Source organism: Chionomys nivalis, chromosome 9, assembly GCF_950005125.1.
Source record: "Chionomys nivalis chromosome 9, mChiNiv1.1, whole genome shotgun sequence".
Lineage (NCBI taxonomy): Eukaryota > Metazoa > Chordata > Mammalia > Rodentia > Cricetidae > Chionomys > Chionomys nivalis.
This window is the reverse complement of record NC_080094.1, coordinates 27,140,867-27,154,561: the sequence shown is the minus strand read 5'-3', so window position 1 is coordinate 27,154,561 and position 13,695 is coordinate 27,140,867. Positions and strand designations below refer to the sequence as shown.

Below are 13,695 nucleotides of genomic sequence, written 5' to 3'. Positions count from 1 at the left end.
ACCTGGGTCTATTAATCAGCTCAGCCTTCTTCCTATGTCGTTTTAATAAGATTACCCTCTATGAACTGCCGAGGGTCCATGGGAGCCAAGTGCTGCAGAGGGCTCTCCGGAAGGACCAGAGCCACTTCCAAATCCGGAGATGGAAAGCCCACCTTTTCAAGCAGGGGGCGGACTCTCTAAGAAAGCTATACAACTAGTTATAGAACTAGGGGATAAACAGTGACGAGCCCCTCCCCTCAGGACAAAAGCCTGGGTTTGGTTGAGCTGAAGTACAGAGAGTCTTCCACAGTTGTTGAAAGGGGGTCGCACAGACAAAAAAACTTTTGATCCTGTTATTGGCACATTTTCTAGATTCTTCCCTGTTAAATCTATAATGAAAACACACCCTCTCGCGCTTGATTCCACAACGTTTGAAATGTAGATTGTCTTCGTAGGCGGCTCTGCTATGGCTCACTTCGACCTACTCCAAACCACCACTCTGCCCCACCCCCAGTCCTGAGGCGCCGCCACCCCAGTTTTTTTTCTAGTGGCAACTACTATGAGGCCACCCGCAGTGCACCTACACCAGTTTAGGTCCGAGCTGCAGGCTGAGTCTCAGAGTACCGACGTCCTGACCGCCCGCCTCTGTCTTTATTCCTGGTCCTGCTCGTCAGCACTTGGGCTTTCTCTGGACCTACAGAGTGAGTTCTTCTGAACCTCAAGGCAACCTGGAGCCTGGGGAAGCCTTTTAGGACCAAGGGAGCCATCGTTTCCATAGTCCGAGGCTAATTCCTGTTCTCCTAGTCCCCGGTGGCAGTCCCGTTTCCCCCCTCCCAGCCTCTGACGCCCCAACGTTTCCAGACACCCGCCCCGGGCCACCCGCCAGCCGCTTATCACTGACGAGGGCACGGCTGGCCTGGGGCAAAGTTGGCGGCCACCTTCGCACACTGCTGCTCCCTTTCCCCATCCTCTTCCTCCCCGGGGGATCCCGGTCGCCTCCTCCCTCACGCAAGTCGCCAGTCTCGGTGAACCTAATAGAGCGGAGCGGCGCACTCCGGGTCACCCCCTGCTCAGCCCGAGCCCTTTCTGCTCCAAGGGGCCAAGAGGACCCAGCTCGGCTAGGGCGGCGCCGCTGCCCCGCGCCTGGCGCTCGGGAACCTTGTGCGCGGGGCAGCCCGAGGCGCTGGCTGCGATCCAGGGAGGGGAGCGGCGGGGGAAGCAGAGCGCAGGGGAGGGCAGAGGCGGAGAGCCGCGAGCCCAGGAGCAGAGGCTGGCTCCGCACCGCACCGCGCCCCGCACGCTCGCTGGCTCCCGAGACGCGCGGGCGGCCGCCTGGGCGCACCAGCCGGGTCACCTTGTCCAGGAGGTAAGTCCTGAGCGCCGGAGCGGCGCGGGAAGACCGGGGGCTGCGGGAGTGGGCGGCGACGGCGAGCGGGCGGCGGGCGCGGGAGGATGCCCTGGCTCAGGCGGGCGGACGCCTCGCAGCTCGCAGACCAGGCGGCGGTGTGCCGGCCGCGGTAAGTCCCGTTGGGTCGCGGTAGCCGGACCGGGGAGACACAGTGTCGCCCAGTGAGAGGGGAGATGGCGCCTGGCCGGGAAGATGCAGAGGACAGGAACCAGTACTATCAGCCCGGCTGCACCTTGGCTCCTCGCCACCTTGGGTACCCAGGCGGCGAGAAGGGACTGCTGTGCGACGTCGGTTAGAGCTAGTGAGTCTGTGAACTGAGTGCGACGGAGCCAGGCTGCTCCGGGCCAGGCCGGGATACGGGTACACCAGCCTAGATGATTCCGATCATTCCCTGGAGCGACCTAGCTGAGTCCAACAGGGGCTGGTGAGCGAGGCACCCGTGGAGCTGGCGCTGAAGTCCACATGGGACAGAGAAGGAAAGGGCCAAAGGAAAGGGAAGGTAGAATTCAGAAGGACCTAGATGAAGTAGGGGGCACAAGAAGCTATCTGGACGGAGGACAGGACTTCTAGAGCCCCTTAGGTCCGACCTGGAAGAGACCGGGTTTTATGAGCGGTCCGGGCCCTGGCAAGCGCGACAGTCTGCAGCCTTGGAGCCGCCAGTCCTGGCGCTTAGGTGGGGGGAAAGCAGATGCGCTAACGGGGTTCAGATACTAATTTGGTTGTCCCCAGGCGAGATTTCTACTCTTCATTTGCGCTCTTCTCTCTGTATAATGGAGAAAGAGTGGGCCACCCATAGAGTTGGACACTTTCCTTAAGAAAGGGCTTTGGGCATTTGCCTGTTCTGAGGACCCTTCCCTCGGTGTGGGAGCCTTTCAACTGAGTTTTGTGGAGGCAGCGGAGGGGCGCTTGGCTTTATTAAAGGAAAAAAGGAAGGGGTCTTCTAGCAGTCCTCATTTTCTGTGGGGTCTTGTGGCAGCAGAAGCTCAGGCACGGGGCACCTCCGACTTAAAGTGCGCACCACGCTCCTGGCTCCTGCGGTGTTAGCTGTGGTGGTGGCGCCTCTGCGCTGCGGGTAAGAACTGGGCTGCCTGCGCCTTTCAGAGCCTCACCAGGTTTTTGGTGCAGCAAACGGTGGTCCCGGCGTATTTGGGGGACTGACGTCGGTTGGGGCAATACCAAGGGGCTCTTTTTTTCTGTTTAGAATCAAGCAGTGGACATGCTTCTGTGAGGCCCTCTCCTACAGCCCAGCGAGTTTGGTCAGAACCCTAAGCCAGAGGCAGCGAGCTGCGCAGACCTGCAGCTTGAGCCCGGTGACAGCCTCCAACCACCTCAGGGCCAGCCAACTTTTCTTTGCCAAGGTGTCATTGCTGGAGCCTCAGGGGTGCGTGCAGAGAAATGGTTTCAAAGAGGAAAAATAGGGTCGCCAAAGTAGCGTCAACAGTCTGGTGTCAGTTTGGAGAATAGGAGTAAGAAACGGAGGAATTTTCAGAGGAGCTGCATATCCCTTTGACCGGCCTTTTGAAGCTGTAGACCACAGGTGCTGGTCCTGTGGATGAGTGAGAAAGCACCTCTCTTTTTTGCTTCCTTTCCTCGCGCCTTCACTTTGGCCCCTTGCTAGGGTGAGCTTGGCTCTGTCAGTGATCAGGTGCCCTTCTTTCTCACCCTGCCCCCACTGCCTGCCTGTGCAAAGAGGACTCATAAATTAGTTGACCCTTTTCAGTAAGGGAGAGGACTGCGCCATGGGGGCAGAGGGAGTGAGGAAGCATCTCAAACTTTTCTATTGCAGAAATTTTCAGTGGTATAGAAATGTAGAAAGATGCCCCTGCCCTTTCCTTGTTTCTCAGAGTGCTGGAGGCCCTAAATAAAGGCTTCAAAAGCCATGCCCCAAAAGATGGCTGTTTGGGGGAGGGATATGCTAATTAGCTTGGTGCAGTTATTCCACATCACACATCACTTTGTGTCCTGCAAGTTTATACAATTATGAATGTATGTACAGTAACCAACAAAGCAAATCTATGGGTCGAAAATAATAAATTACATTGCCTTTTCAACTTACTTTTTGAATGACCTAGCAAAGTGATAGGCTTACATATGGAATTTTCATACGTGTTTCATTTCGGTTTTAACCTTAAGGGGGAAAAAAAGGCATTCATAGCTGACTTCATCTGTCTGCACATAGTCCTATCTCTGTGGCGGATGGCAGTTCATTGTGGGTTGGCCTGACCATCAGAAATAACTGTTATGTGTTTGGTTCTGTGCTGGATTGAATCCCAGGACCTCACCACAAATGCTAAGCATGGTTGAGTTACATTTTAGCTCCAAAATATGACTGTTACTAGTGATCCCACTTAGAGCACAGATAACGTTCAAATACGAGGGAGGCATTCCTCTCCCCATTCTTGTTAGGGGTGGGGAGTGGAAAGACAGCCGCTATTCTTCCTGGATGAACAGGGAAAGGACATTTCAAGAGAAAAGACAAATCCAGTTACTAAGGAAAAGGGACTTTAAAATTTTTCTATACCTATCTATCTGGGGGCATGAGTGAGATTTTAGTTGACCAGTTGCTGCAACAACAACAAAATAATTGGGGAAAAAATTGGTAAAAACTTTATTCAGTTCCTAAGTCATACGCAATTTTTCCACATTTAACAGTGACATACATGTAAGGGCTGCAACTTGTCCTTCATATTAGCCTCCTTCAGTGAGTCTTGTTTGCCAGGAGACATTGGCTTATGTAAGTTTTCTCTGAGACACCATCTCTGCTATTGCTGTTGCAGGGCTCACTGGGAAGGCTGCATGCTCCAGGGGTGCATTGGGAAGCCTTGGGTGGGCCTTCCTGTCATGCTTACTAGGCCCTCAGAAGAGGTGTCCTGCCTGGGATTTGGTACTGTAGAGAGGTGCCACACATACCATAGAAGGCCAGGGGGGTCTGCAGGAGGAATGTCTTCCCCTGCAGACCCCTGCTGTACACCTCTGTAATTTCTTTGGGATAACAGTCATCTCTGAGAATGTCAGTGGAGTTCTGGGAGCTCGGTAGACTTTGGAATGCCTTCATGAAGAGCGCTGTATGAAGGGATCCTTGGTTAACCTTTTGTTAAGTGGACAACTGTCATGTAGGTGAGCACTTTCACCATGTCCTCCCAGATAAAACCTTGATATGTTTGTGTTATGCCAGGGCAGGCCCCTTTCTCACATTGTCCCTTCCAAGTTTCCCCTGCCCATTGGAGAACACAGATCCCCAGGGATGGCAGGCACTGGCACAGTATTGCAACCTGTGGTTTGAACAATGGCAGCTGTTTGACATACTATGAGACGGGTGGCCGAGGGGTCCATTTGTCATCCTCAGCTGGTAGGAGCCGGGGACACTGGAATGCTGCATGGGGCTGTTTTACAGAAATATGCTCGTGAGAGATGTTCCGAGGGCCATAGCTTGTGACCTAGTTTCACTGCACTGGGGACACTGAGGCACAGCGTCCAAAAGGTGAAAATACTCAAAACGTTGAAGGCAGGCTACTCAGTCTGTTACCCAGGCCACCAGAACTGTAGTAATGAAGAGCAGCAGGTGGTTTTAGATGTGAATTTTTAACATTCTCGGTGCAGGACTCTTGCGTGTTTCAAATTATTGCTGAGAGTTTGCAAACCTGTTTTAACTGGAGGCTGTGAGCAATCGAGCAGCACTCTGTGACCCAGTTCCCTGGCCATCGTTTCTTACAAACACTGGTGTTCTGGAGGCAAAGGGAAGAGTGAGCCTTCTTTTTTTTTTTTTTTTTTTTTTTGGTTTTTCGAGACAGGGTTTCTCTGTGGCTTTGGAGCCTGTTCCTGGTACTAGCTCTTGTAGACCAGGCTGGTCTCGAACTCCCAGAGATCCGCCTGCCTCTGCCTCCCGAGTGCTGGGATTAAAGGCGTGCGCCACCACCGCCCGGCGAAGAGTGAGCCTTCTGTCCTCTGGCTGTCTGTCTGTCCCTGCAGAAGTTTCAGAAGCAGTGGAAAGGTCAGTGTTCCAAAGTCTGGGCTTTCCCACTGAGCTTTGAACGGCTTAGAGAAATCTCTTAACTTTCCTGAGATTCTCTTGCTTTTCCATCACATGCTTCTCAGGGTTTTAAAAACAAAACATTTAAAGACGTCACCACTGTTTGCTAAAGAAAGGCAGCTCTAGGTAAAGGACGCCCTTCGGTCTGATTTTAGTTGCTGTTCTATTGTAGTCATCACGACCGCAGTAATTCTTAATAAGGAAAGCATTTTATTGAGCTTTCTCACAGTTCCAGAGGTTTAGTCCATTATCAGCAAGGCAGGAAGTATGGTTGCATTCAGACAGACACGGTGCTGGAGGAGCTGAGCGTTCTACATCCATATCTACAGGCAGCAGGAAGGAGCAATGAGAAACTGGGTCTGATTCTGGCTTCTGAAACCTCAAAGGCACCCGCAGTGACATACTTCCTCTGACAAGACCACAGCTACTAATGATTGCAAACAACCCCACTGCCATTTCCCTAAGCATTCGAATATATGAGTCTGTGGGGACCATTTTTATTCAAACCACACCACAAGTCTTAACTGACTGTTTCTTTTGGGCATGTTTTCAGTAACTGACTAGATGAGAAAACAGAGTGGGCCTTCCTTTCCTGTATCTGTATCTTATAACTACTGGTCATCAGGAGTTTCAGGAGGACAGTGTGTCCACTTCCTGAGGGCAGCCCAGCTGTCCCACAGGAATGTGTGTGAAACGGTCAACAGTCCTGTGTGCTAAAGATTTTCAGGGACCATGGAGACAGCCAAGTGAGCAGTAGTGTTGAATACAGCTAACTTAGATTTTCAGGGACCATGGAGACAGCCACGTGAGCAGTAGTGTTGAATACAGCTAACTTAGCGAAAAGTGGATTCCTATCACATTGCAGAACTTTCCCGATTCATTGCTCACAATTCATTGCCTAAACCATCATGTCAGATTACCAACAAAAGCCAGCCACCATGTGGGACACATGATGATTTAGACTATCACAATGATTTAGGCTGTATGCATCACATAGTCTAAATCACTGTAAGTCTCCATGTGACAACAAATCTATTAAATCTGTTACCCAAAATAAAGTGAAATAAGGCAATAGAGAAAAACAATGAGTGAGCATTGGGATTGGAAGATCAGTTAGAACCAAATAACCGTAAATGGAGAATCTCTCTCCTCTCCTTCCCCCCCCCTCTCTCTCTCCTCCTTTCTCCCCCTCCCTCCCTCTACTCCCACCCCCCCCACACACACACACGGAAGATAAAATAAAAGCTGGATCTAAGCTGGATCTATATACTCTTATAATCCCACCTACCCAGGAGGCTGAGACGGGGGATTGTAAGTTCAAGGCCTACCTAGGCTACATAAAATGTTTATGGCCAGCCTGGACAACTTAACTTATCATGAACCCATTGCAAATGAAAAGAAAAACTGAAGATGAACTAGGGATATAGCTCAATGGCAGACTGCTTGTCTAGAGTGCAAAAGGCCCTAGGTTCAATTCTCAGTACCACAAAACAAGCAAACATTGTTTCAGAAAACACAGAGACAACTTTGGAACTTCATGTACATAAACCAACATTTAGAATCCAGTTAGTATTACTACAGAGACAAACATTTTGCTACTGAATTTCAAGTGTGTGTGTGTGTGTGTGTGTGTGTGTATGTGTGTGTGTCTGTGTATTTCTGTGTGTGCCTGTGGGTGTTTAAATGCATTTGTTGTCTCATTTTTTAAGTCTTTATTTTAGATTCATCGGTGTGAATATGTCTGGTCCCCTGGAACTGGAGTTACAGACAGTTGTGAGCTGCCATGTGGGTGCTGGGAATTGAACCTAAGTCCTAACTGCTGAGCCATCTCTCCAGCCCCTTCAAATGTGTTTAATGTGAATATTTTTGTTGGCTCTTAATTCCTACCTGGGTTTAAGTTGTATTATAGAACACTTTGAGGTTGTAACTCAGAGAGAGGAAACTTAGATTTAGCTGAAGATCCATCTTTCAAAAGGGCTTATGTGGAAATTCATATTTTGAACAGTTGTGATATCTCATTTGAATCTATCATTTGATAGACTGGGCTACCATTCAGATGTGTGTCTATCTGTTCCTTCCTTCCTTTTTTCTTGGTCCAAAAGTATTTAAATCTAAAATCGCAAACGTGTTTCAGACACTAAGAACCACTGCGGTTGCATTCCACTGCCTCAACTTTAAACACACTTCAGAAAGCAGAACGCCGTGTTCTCACCTCCAACACATTTGGGATTCAGCCTTCTCCCTTAGGAAATTAAAACAGTGGATGTTATATAAGCCTATTCTTCCATGGTGGGAATAATATGCATTTAAATGAATTCCTATGGGCTTGGTCCTCACCTGGTGATGATGGCTCTGAGCTGGAGCAGGTTTGAAATAAGTGGGTTTATGTCCCAAGAGCCACTCTGGGGTAGAATTGGGACCAGTGCACATCCATGGTGGGGCAAGCTCAAGAGTGAGTTTTAGTAGATTTCTAGGATCCCCAACTCATCCTATGAGAGACTGGCACCAGCCCCACACTGAAAATGGAGTCTAAAAATGCATCTAGTAAGATACAGGCACTTCTACACCCACCTTCACCTCCAAAAATCTCAGTTTCAGCCTGTCTTCCATATGTTTTCTTTATAAGAGACCCTATTTCTACCAGCTGAACATACCATGGGATACTGGTGCAGGGCCTTAGGGTGGTGAGAAGAGGTAAGACTTCACAGAAGAGCAATAGCTATGTGTAGCGTCTGAGAGAGACACAGCAGGGTCTGTCCGGAGCTTGCAGTTCAGACATCTCTAGATAGACCTCAGAACTGTTTATCTGCTCTGCATAACCCAGAACAGCTCTCTGAATTCAAAGTCACTACAAGCAAAGAGGATCTGTCTGTAGGCCTTGATAATGCCTGTATCGGATCCAACCTTTTCACTTTTCTACTATCTCCCACCCACCCCCCCCATCCCTTCCATCTCCTCTACAGATCTAGGAACTGGCTGATGAATGTGCCAACCACCCCCCACTCAGCTCCTGAGGCCTTAGTCCAGTTATTTCAGTGCTTTGACATAAAAAAAATTCTCTAAATTTCCTGACAGAAATAGAATTTTATTTAAAATGTAAATACGAGGAAATAATCGGTTTTACTATTTCCTGACTTTCATTTGCACCCTGACCCCGCTGGTGTGTGTGTGTACAGTTTGTGTATGTAGGAAGTGTAAGAAGGTGGGAGTGTGTGTGTGTGTGTATGTGTGTGTGTGCGCAAATGTGGCTTCTCTGACAGCAAGGTTTATGTGGTCTGCAGTACAGCTGACCAAGGGGCTCAGAACCACCATATCCTGAGTCCCTAGTCACCTTCTTTGAGCCCCTTGTTCAGGTCCTGGTGTGTAGTGCTCATTGGCACCATTGCTAATCTGACTGCTCCTACTGACTGGTGTCTTGGCTGTGAAAAAGAGCCCCAGATGTGTTTTACAGGATTGCAGTTAACGATCCATGGGGAGAAAACCTATTTGTTGACTCAGAACACGTAGACCTCTGCAGTTCCCTTTCTTGTTGCTGATTTTCCAGGCATTTTTCTGAGAGCTGCACACTTCAGGACCCTGGGTCACTTTGCCGATTTTCCAGGTGCCTTTCTGAGAGCTGCACACTTCAGGAGCCTGAGTCACGGAGTGTGTCTCCATCCCACATGTCAACAACTGCCCTATTTGATGAGCATCACCTGTCTACATGGCCAGGGACACAGGAAATGTTGGTGCAGACATGAGTGGAGCACCATGACCTCTCTCCATCTGTGCTTGGCCATGACCCAGCCTCCAGCACACCCTTCTTTATTAGAGTATTAGTGTTTTTAAGTGTCCAGGTTTTCTGTGGCCTCGAGATTGCATTTGGGAAAGTTGATATTTTGATGCTTGCTTCCCATCTTACTAGTTGACCATTTTTGCTCCCTGCACTGGGAGGCTCCTTTGCAATCCACTGACCCTTTCCCTGGCTCTAACCCCAACAGAACTCTGCACTGTCTTTCCAGCCACCAATTCAGACCCTACAGCCTTACCCAGGTACACTGAGGCCCAAAGGAATAAGACACATAGATAGCTGGAATATTTAGTATAAGCTGTAAGCTGGTCCAAGACACCCCTGCCCCTTCTTGTCTTGTCCTCTAGCTACTGCAGTGACCTGCAGAGGCGTGTCTGACTAGGAATAGCAAGCAGCAACCAATTTAAGGCTCAGCTCTCCCAGGGTTGAATAGAAAGACTGTCTGACAGGTGGACTCATAGTATTTCAGTATCTGGCATGTCCACTCTGCCAGCATCAGGACCCGGGAGTGAAGAACAGGTTAAAAGTAATCATCTTATGCCTTAACTGGTGCCTCTTCTTAGCCATCAGGACCCCTCTGCTGCCTTGGACACTCAAATGCACTATGTAGATCCTTCCATCTACCCCAAGGGCCTCCTCACAGCACCGCCCTGCTAGGAAGTTCTGCCTCCAGCCCTGGGTCTCATAGTCTTGGGATTCTCTGTTGCCTTTGGACATTGAAAGGGTAGTTTTAGCACTGACAGACACTTTAAACAAAGGTCTGGTGTTCCCGGGATTCTCTGTTGCCCCAGAGTGAAATCAGTTCCACCCCTTTAGACATTGTCCTCCATCTGAGATATGTCTGTCTGCTAAGTGAGAGTTGAGGCAACTGTCTATTCATGAATGTGTATGAAGGGGCTTGGGGAGTGACAATGTCAAGGGAGTAGAATGGAAATGCGTGTAGTGTGGAGAAGATGGGCAGGTGAATGATGCCATGGCAGGGACATGGTGAGCCTTGATAGGATCATAGCAAGTGTCTCCTTTCTCGGACTCACTGTGTTCTGACAATTATGTATCCAGGTGACATAGAGCTAGGGACATAGGTTGGGGAGAACCTTGGGCCCTGGGAACATTAGCACCTCCGTGGAAACTGAGCCTGTGAGAAGAGCAGAATCCTGAAGGAACTAACAGAGAGCTGAGTGCTGGCTGATGATGGGCCTCAGTCACTGTCACTTCTGCCTGGCTGAGGACCTTCCAGATTCCAAGGGTTTCTGATCTCATTTTCTAAACTTTCTGACCCTGGGGTTTATATTCAGGCTGGAGTGGAAAGACTGGTCTTTCTGTTCAGCTCCTCACTTCAGGAATGGATGGCTGTCTCTGAAGACATATAGGTGACTTCTGATTTCTGGGTGAGCTAATGGATTTAGGAAATACAGGGGTTCTAATGGAGGGGCCAGACCAAAGCTTGTGCGGCTTATTTGCATCATGTTATGAGTGTTGGCATGGGAAAACTGACAGCAGCTTCCACTCTTAGGTCCTTATTGCTAGTGATGTTTCTCCATAGCCAGATGGCAGCACCAAGGAAGGAAATGGCAGAGTGGAAAAAGGGAAAGGGAGATGTGGAGTGTGCCTGTGACTCCATTTGGTTCTCTCGGAACACTCTGGAGATGCCCCTGTTTTACACTTGGCCACTTGGCATGACCAGGAGAGCCAGAGGGTGCCAACCTGCTGTCTGGCCTTATGCTGCCAGAGTGGGGTACTGCTGCAGAAGCACATCTTCAGAGCATGCCTGTCTCTAAAGGTCATGTTATCTCACCCTGCTATGCTTGGCTGCTCAGGCCTCCTGACACTGCTGAAACCTTCAGTACCTGCTAGAATTGTTGTACATCCTGTGAGAAAGGCAAAGAGATGGAGACTATTCTAAGTGGACCAAGTCATACTTAGGTTGTTTATCCATGCAGTTTAGATGGCTTCCCAAGTGGACCAAGTCATACTTAGGTTGTTTATCTGTGCAGTTTAGATGGCTTCCATGGGATGCAATGCCTACAGCAAGTCAGCAAGTGAGACACAGGACATAGGTTAAGCATGACTCAGGATTTAGGAGTCCCAGAGAGCCGAAATCACCTGCAGCACATCCAGGCAGCCAGAGGGGAGGTGCTTATTGCCTCCAATGCCACAGGTCCCAGAAGAACAACAACCTAAGCTAAATAGAACAGCAGGTCTACCCTTGTTCTTCTCTTGCTCTGAACATTAATCTTTTCCCTGATGGTGGAATCTTTTTTCCTCTGCCGATACTGCCCAGAAAACACTGGCTTTCCTGGAACTGGTTTCAGAACCTTATGCATTTCAGAAATACATTTTAGTGAGTTGGACTTTGTCCAATAGTCTTTAGGCCAGTATATCTGTGGGGGAAATCAAGCATGATTCCAACTGTCTCAGAAGGGCCCTATCGAAGTACTTCTGTCTCTATAGGGTCTGGTTTAGTCCAGAAGAGGATCTTGGGACCCCACTGGTGATGCAGGCATCCCTCCGTCTGCGTCTCCCCCATTCCTGCCCTTCCTGCCTGTTACAAAGCTGTCAGGGTAAGAGGGCTGTTCGAGCTATTTTGCAACACTGTGATCAAATGACTGGCAAAAAGCAATACAAGTGAGAATTTATTTTGCCTTACCATCTCAGAGTTTCCAGTCCTTAGGCTTTGGCTCCATTCATTCTCAGCCCATGATAAGGAAGAGTGTCACGTTGCTGTGACCTACCGTTTCCATAACGTTCTAAAGTCGGTCCCTAGTTGAGGGCCAAGGTTAAACAGATAATCCTGTGGTGTCGTTTCACACCCAGACCATAACTGGCACTCCTAACCAAGCTGCCCAGTGGCATCACTGTTGGTTGTGGATTTTAGATCTTCTTCAGCTTACGGTGGGATTCTGCCCGGAGAGACCAATCCCCTGATGAAATACAATAAGTTTAAAATGCCCTGAAAACACCTGCAAGTTACTTTCCTGTTGCCGTGATCAAACACTAGGAGCAGAAGCAGCTTACCAGAGGATGAGTTCACTTGGGTTTATGGCTCCAGAGGGATGAGTCCGTTGTGGTGGGAAGGCACAATGGAAAGTGATGGCCATGATGGCAGACATAGGAGGCTGAGAACTCACATCTTCAGTTGCAAGCATGGAGCTGAGAAAGGGAACCGGAAATAAGAAAAGGCTATATAATCTCAAAGCCTGCCCCCAGTTACATACTTCCTCCAGCAAGGCTGCCCTACCAAAACCCCCCCAAACAGCACCACCAAATGGGGATCCAGTGTTCAGATACCTGAGCCTGCGAGGTATATTCTTATTCACACCACCACAGTACCCAACCTGCCGAGCATCCAAATGGCTTAGCAGCACACAGGCTGTATTCTCAGTTGTTTTCCCTTGGCACTGCAGGGCTCTCTGTGGCTGCGTCTCTCTGCCCTGGACAGCAAGGTGAAAAAGATCCAGACACAAGAGCACCAGACTGGATAAGAAATGAATTCAAAATCCAGAATGTATTCTTTGCTGAATACTTACCAGTTTGCATTACTGTAGAGTTGAAAAATCCTAAGCAGAGCCATTGTAAGTCAGAGATCACTCGCAGATACAGCTGGGTCCCAGCTGATTTCTCTGTTCTAAGACAGTACTCAAGGCTCAGCCTTCAGCTCACTACATGTGATATTCCTCAGTGGCCACATTCTCTGCAGGTTCCCTACCATCCTCCAGCCCTCCTCCCACTTCCTACCTCCTCTGAGAGGGATACTCAGAAATGGGGTACCCACTCCCTGAGGTTTCATTTCTCTTCTTTTCTAGGCTTAGCTGCCCCTCCTACCTGTCTAGCCACTCCCTCTCATTGGACACATCTGGACCCATTCCTGACCACCCTATCACAGCCTTTCTGCAGCTCCTTCTACCTGCCACCTGGCTGTGAGGATTGTCCAGAAATAAGCTGACCAGAATGCACGTCTGCCTCTGGCTCCTTACCAGCCTTCCCTTCCTCTTATCAGGCATCCCCATTCTAGACACACAGGACAGACCATTTAAAGAAAATATGAAGCTGTTGAAACAGTAGCTACAGGCCCCCCAATCTCATCACTACTTCCCCCCTAATTCCAGAACATGGGGTTCCTCCTACCCTTCCATGCACTTGCACATACGTGCATCAGTGTATGCGTGTACACATGCCATATGCCCTCCTCCATCTCCAGCTTCGTTTAGCTTCTTCTCACTAACTTCATTCAGAGATCAGCTTAGTTATCCCCTTATCCTGGTGGTGTCCTCCTCCCAAGTTCAGCATTTCCACTTCTGGGTGTCTCTGGTATCTGGCCTACCTGAATTCACCCTGCTATGGTACTAGCAGGACCACCAAAGATGAGATATCGAGAAGTGACTTCGGCAAGATGTGTTTGAGATCCATGGAGTGCAGACTATGTAGATTTCCTCATGGAGTAAGAGAGCAGGAACCCTTCATGGTAGTTGATAGGGCAGAGGCCGTTTA

At 49.3% G+C, this 13,695-nt stretch overlaps 1 protein-coding gene across 2 annotated transcripts in view; it reads left to right on the top strand.

The window, feature by feature from the left end:
* Positions 1-1,190: 1,190 nt before the first annotated feature.
* Positions 1,191-13,695, top strand: part of Syndig1 (synapse differentiation inducing 1) — a 157,391-nt gene continuing 144,886 nt past the window's right edge. The window contains exon 1 of one of the 2 annotated variants that reach the window (XM_057781377.1): positions 1,191-1,345. The gene's annotated coding sequence lies outside the window, so the exon portion shown is untranslated. Of the gene's footprint in view, positions 1,346-1,366; positions 1,497-13,695 lie in introns of those variants that run through there. The other variant, XM_057781379.1, reaches the window with a different exon arrangement.